This window comes from Nelusetta ayraudi, unplaced genomic scaffold (assembly GCF_046127955.1).
Source record: "Nelusetta ayraudi isolate G7.1 ecotype Tasmania unplaced genomic scaffold, CSIRO-AGI_Nayr_v1 ptg000253l, whole genome shotgun sequence".
Taxonomy (NCBI): domain Eukaryota; kingdom Metazoa; phylum Chordata; class Actinopteri; order Tetraodontiformes; family Monacanthidae; genus Nelusetta; species Nelusetta ayraudi.
In genome coordinates, this window is record NW_027466302.1 from 23,605 (window position 1) to 29,975 (window position 6,371).

Sequence of the window (6,371 nt, forward strand, 5' to 3'; positions counted from 1 at the left end):
CTGGAGGGAGTACACGTCAGATTTTTGGCTGGCACTGTCTGCCACTGAGGAGTCAGAGTCATTATCTCCGTCCGTCTCCATGGTAACAGCCCGTGTGTTGTCAGCCTTCATGCTAACCGTGCAGTCTCTCGCTCCTTCACTAAGTTCGCTGTCGCTATTAAAAACCGATGCGTTTTCGCCGTCTGCGCTGGTTGATCTCTTTTTCTTCATTTTCCTCTTTTTGATGGTACTGGGTGCAGGCGCTACATCCTGCACTGGCACGGGTGTAGCCGCACACAGAGGCACCGGTACAGTCGCTTCAGGACTTACAACACTAGTTTCTTTCCCCCCCAACCCCCCTGCCTCTGCTGTACGCTTCACAGCAGATGATGAAGCTGCGGCGTTCATTAGCGCGCCAGCATAGCTGTGTTGTGCCGGTTTGGCGGAGGGACCGGCGGGTACAGCACCGGGCCCCGCACCCCCCTCCACCGGACCAGGGAGCGTTACCGCTGGTCTGTGCGGACACGCCACCCTTTTATGTCCGACATCCCCGCACTCAAAACATTTCAGATTCCCTGAGTTTGCATAGACCATGTAGTATGCATCCCCATGTTTTACTCGGAAAGAAATGTCCAGAGTCGGCGTGTCGAGGTACATGAACACCTGTCTGCGAAGAGATCGAACGTGCTGGAGCTTCTCGTTCTTACAGCCCAAAGTGACGTTTTTAAAACCGCTGGCAAACTTACCGAAACGCCGCAACTCTCTCTCCAACGCTTCGTTCGGGATGAACGGAGGTACGGCGCTTACGGTGATGCGGGTCGATGGTACTGCCAGCGGGGACACTTGGATGAACTCCCCGTCCAACGTTAATCCCTCACCGATCAGGTCACTGACGTGTTTCTGATCGGTCAGGAACACCACCAGTGCCTTATTCATACGGGATGCGTATGAGATGTTGGCGTGCCCCACCTACTCCCCGATCGCCAGTAGAACTTGTTCTACGGATGAGCTCGGTGGGCCGCAACGCGGACGCCGTTCCTCAGTGACAGAGGCGACGCCGCAGAGGGCGAAGCCACGAGGCCACGAGGCTGCCGCGAAGTCCGGCGACAAACAAAACAAAAAAACCCACAAAACTAAACTAAAAAAATACAAAAACTACACTCGCACAATCAAAAACTATTAACAAACAATTCTAAAGTGCTCAGTATTGTTGTAATCAGATATTTAATATCATGCATCATTGTATATTGTGCTATTATATTTGTAGCATTACATTTATATGTTGGAATTATTACATTGAGTTGAATGTATACATGTATAAATGTATTGAATGTTGCTATATGTAGTGCTTTGGTGTATATTTGATGATCATGATCAGTACCTTGGGGGTGTTGAAAACCTTGTGAGCAAAGACTGTGAAACTCATTAAGTCTCGTAAACAGTGAACTGGGGGGACCAGAGAGTGGTCAGCTGAAGGAAGTGCCTTTGCGACCCTCATAAAGTTTGCGACCCATCCAGTCACAGGGATGGGAACTTGTGGCCTGAGCTCGTCTTGCCACAAAATGGTTTCAACAGGTCACACCGGAAGGAAGGCTGGACCATTTGGCTCATGGCTGTAGGGGAGGAAATATCTAGACACAAATAGTAATATCTCCCCAATACGTATTCCGTCATTCCGGTGTCAAGGTGAGGATTTCAAAGTAAAATACATAATAATTAATTTAATCTGACTCCATTTGATAATAATAACTTTACTTTTATATCTTGATTGAGAGAAAGACTTGATTAACAATTAAGAATATAGACTCAATAATAATAAAATTCTCGTGATCTGACATTAGTCTTCAGTTCAGGGATGGCTTCTATAAATTAACAAAACTATTCAGTTTGTTCATTAAACATGGAAGAATAGCCTGATGTCTGGGTTGGAGTATTCAGAGGTTATTGAACATGATACCCAATCTTATCTGACCAACTCAGAGGTTAAGGGTTTGAATAATGTCCAGTGAAACTTACCATATAACTAAGGTCTTTGGGATTCTGATTAATCCCTATCTTAGTTCAGTGATGGCAGATATAGACAAAGCATTCAGTGACCTTATTAACATAGAAGAACAGCCCAGACATCTAGGTTGAGATGTTCAGAGGTTTATATCTTCCAACTCAATAGTTAGAAAAACATGACACTCAATCTTTTCTATTCAACTCAGAGGTAAAGAGTACAAGCATTACTCAAATGAATTTACCATATAACTGAAGACTAAATCAATATCTGATGTCAGATTGCTCTCCACATAGAAACAAAAGTCTCAACAAGTTAATATTGAAGGGGAATGGATAACATACCAGTTTATTGCGATGTCCAGAGTAAAAATGCAGCAAAAATGCATTTTTTGCATTTTTGCTGCTAACCCCTTTACCATCATTTTTACCGGTTGTGTAAAAATGATGGTAAAAAAAATCAAGAAGTCAAAGAAAAAGAAGAAGAAGAAGAGAGAGAGAGAGAGTGAAAAAGAGAATCAAGAAAGAGAGTGGGTCCCAGAAAAGGAGAGAGAAAAGAAGAGGGAGAGAAAAAAAAGAAGAGAGCTTCAGATTCTTGTTCCTTCCCTTAAATATCCTCCCAGAACAGAGACACTGCTAAAATGCATATTTAAAAGATTCAAATCAGATCAACTCTTCCTACTCGGGAACCTTTTGGTCATCAGGGGTAATTTTCCACAGCAACAATAGATCACCAAGACCTTCATACCTCTCGCACTGACACTCACAACATTTCAAAGGAAAGTTCTAAACAAAAGGCAGAGACAGTCCCTGAATGCAAATCCAACAAACACAAGGAGATACCTTTTGGCCCTCGGGGGTTCCTTTCCCACGACATGTAAATCATGTTAGTTAATTACAATAGGTGAGATTGATACAGTTGTAACCCCCGTCTTTGAAGAACTTCCATTGTTAGAGAAAACACTTCAGGATGTGGATTTGACTGTCTTACATGGCCAAATAAGGACATGCTTCCTGACTCACAAACAATGACAGTGACGCCCTGCAATTGAAGGGTGAAGAATGGACAGCCAATCAGAGGACGACACTTGAGAAGACATTCAGATCAGGAGTCAGATTGTTTGTCTTTGCATTTAAGGACTTTCTTGGGAGAAAGTTGTGAGTCTGACTCCGGCGAGGGCCAGGACTCGACTCCATCAGATCTCTGTACCAAATGTCTTGTTCTTCTGTTTACTAAAACTTGTTCACATTCTACTTGTCTCTTTTCCTCATTAAACGAACAGGCGGTTTGGTAGCATGATATTAGGTAAAGGAACCAAACCAACAGTATGAAAAAAAGTTAGAAAAAACACTGACATTTTTAAATCACCTGTCCGCCACCGAGAGACAGGTCCGCCACCAGGTAGGTAGATAGACAGATGCTTTATTTATCCCGAAGGAAACTCAGTTTCTCAGCTGCACAATCAGTCATCAAGACAAGTAATTAACTTAAAGAATGTTCTTGGCACTGAATGAAAAAAAACAACCCACTCATTATAAAGTAGATGCATAAAAAGAATGAAACAGCTGTGTGAAGAATGGCAGAGTGGTATGTAACTCAACAAACAAGTTGTGCTGACTGGTACATCAGGAGACGCAACATTTTTAGTAAGGTACATAATGGCTTTATTGGAAACACACTAAGAGGAACTGTGGTCCAATCTCTGCTCAGACTGCAGAGTGGCTCTCTGCAGGCACCCGTCAACCATTTCTGCATGAAACATTTCTTCCTCCAACTCTTCCTAAAGCTCACTGATGTGGGCCTCCAGCTTTCTCCTTTTTTCTGCAGGCAAAGAACTCTTCGTGTTGCTGCTGTTGATTTCATCCTGCTGCTCCTCTCTCTCCCTGGCAGAGCCTCCATGTCTTTGAGCTTCTTCTCAGTCTCCCTGCCCTCGGCGACGGCGTTGTCTCTGGACAATAGCAGTTCATCAGACTTTCTCAGCAGCTTTAGTTTGGGCCTGAGGTTTTTTCAGTTGTTTGAGGACATCATTGTGACCCTTTTTGGCACAATCAATCTGGAGCTCAAGCTCCCCAAAGTCCATGTCTAATTTCTTCCTGGATGAGAAGGTTTGACAGCGCTCATTTCCCAGCTTAACTTTCATCTCCCAAACCTGTTTGACCAGCTGTTGCATCCTCTTTTCACCGTCCTTCTCTCTGGCCTGGAGGTCTCGGTCAAACTGCACCTTCACGGCCTGAATGTTGACCTCCAAATGCAGTTTGGCATCTTGTGTGGCCTGTAGCTGGTCCTTCAGCTCTTCTAGCAGCTCTTCTTCTTCTTCTTCTCTTCTGCTGCTCCATAGCGCGCTCTCAAGCTCATCAACACTTTTTCCAGCAACATCTTTGGAGGGCACCGGCTTTGAGCAGCTTGTGGGCCCGGTCCAGCTCATCTTTGACATTGGTGAGAGCCTCCAAATCACGAGCAGGCGTCAGCACTCTGGTCTTCTCTCTGGCTTTCAGCTTCTGCCTTGTCACGTTCATCTGCATACTGAGTAGAGATGCTTTTCTGCTCAGCAAGCATCTGATCAAACTTCCTCTTTTCTTTTGTTCTCTGAAAGGCAAGTCATTCTAGTGATGTCCATCTTTCAGCTCAAACCATGGATATATTGACTGGCAATCACCTCCTTTAGATGTTTGACAGAGATGCGATTTGTTGTGACAACATAACACACACACACACACACACACACACACACACACACACACTTTCTGTTTCTCAGAGTCTTTCTGTCTCAACTTATTCTGCACATTTGTTATTATAGCTAGTTATTCTTAGTCAGTTTAACAAGGGGTTCCTGTAATTGTTGCTACAAAATGAAATTATAAGTTGAAAACTCCTCAACTACTAAATATTCTTTAAAATGAAAATCAGAGTGTATCTTAATTAGGAATTTATGTCAACTTGACTTTCGAGCTGCACAAGTGCCCCATCTACGTCACCGCATTTTGGCAGTAGACACACCCCTTCTTCCCCCTTTCGCCCAGTTCTTGGAGGCCATCAGTACGTTCTGCACCCGGACTGCGAATATTTTTCTGATAATTGCAACCTTGCAACACGGCTGTGGTAATTTTTGTTTGTTTTTGTATGTAGTGTTGTTTGTAGTTTGGTACACGAAAAAGACGTGAAATAATGAAGTTTGGTATCGTTTGGTGCAAGGTAAGACAGTGCGATAAAGAAGTGGATAAAACCAATTCTCTCACACAACTTCAAGTCCGAGTGGAGCCATGAGTGCTCCTTCACTACGGAGGCGGCGTCCTGCAAACAAGCAAGCTCGAGCGATCGCCGGTGCCCGCACGTACACAACCGGGTCGCGTATCTCCCGTGCAAGGCCCGACAGTCTCCGCTGCTTGTTGCTAATGCTAACCGCTGATAGCTCCGGTAAAACTCAGAACTGTACGACGGGAAAAATAACTTTTTAAATCAAATCAACGATGTCCAAGACCCGTTGGTACTGTGGCCACTTAAAGTGGTTTTCACGATCTGATCACCTCAAGTGGCTGCGTGCAAACAGATAAGAGAACGGCTCGCTCAAACTACCTTCAGAGCGCCTGGACAGAGCGCGTTTTCTACGTCTATGAGGACGCTTGCAGTCCTCACTTCTCCCGTGTAAGCGAAAGTACGTGGTACTTGGTCACTCCATATCGCCCGGCGTCATTATAATGTTACAAACAAGGTCTGCAACAACCTCTTCTTCGTTGTTGAACCTTTCACAGCTTGGTATTTGGAGCACCTTCGATCTTACGAAGTCTGCAAAAGAGACCCTGCTCAACTGATGGTGGTGGAACCCCAAGACCTCAACCACTACACCCCCTTGTCTGCCTACATGGTGCGAGGACACCTTCTAATTTCACCCAAAGTCTTTCTTGTACATTAAGGTAAGAAAGACAGACAGAGACACTCACTCACTCACTATTTCACACACAGACACACTGATAGACAGAAATGCACGCGCGCAGACACACACAGACACTCATTAAGAAAAAAAAACACACTGGTAGACAGAAACACACATACTCACACTGATAGGCATACAGACACAAACACCCGCAAACACACTGAGACTTGCTAATGACCTGTACATGTATTGGGCATTTTCCACACATACAACACAATACCTTACAGATTGTTTTTTTTTCTTTTTTTTTTTTTTTTTAAACATAAAGATGGGGCAAAATTCTACATCGTATTTTTCTTAATTCCTTTCCCTTTTCCACTATTTCTCAGGTTGGTAGCTGGAACCCCTTCAGATCTCATAACGTCTACAAAAAAGACCCTGATCAAGTGATGGTAGTTCAACTCAAAGACCTCAGCCACTACACCCCATTTCCTGCATGCTGTGAGGGCAACTTCTGAT

The 6,371-nt window shown here is 44.2% G+C and overlaps 1 pseudogene; it reads right to left on the reverse strand.

The window, feature by feature from the left end:
* Positions 1-3,659: 3,659 nt before the first annotated feature.
* On the reverse strand, positions 3,660-6,047 carry LOC142882300 (myosin-9-like; annotated as a pseudogene).
* Between the last annotated feature and the right edge of the window lie 324 nt (positions 6,048-6,371).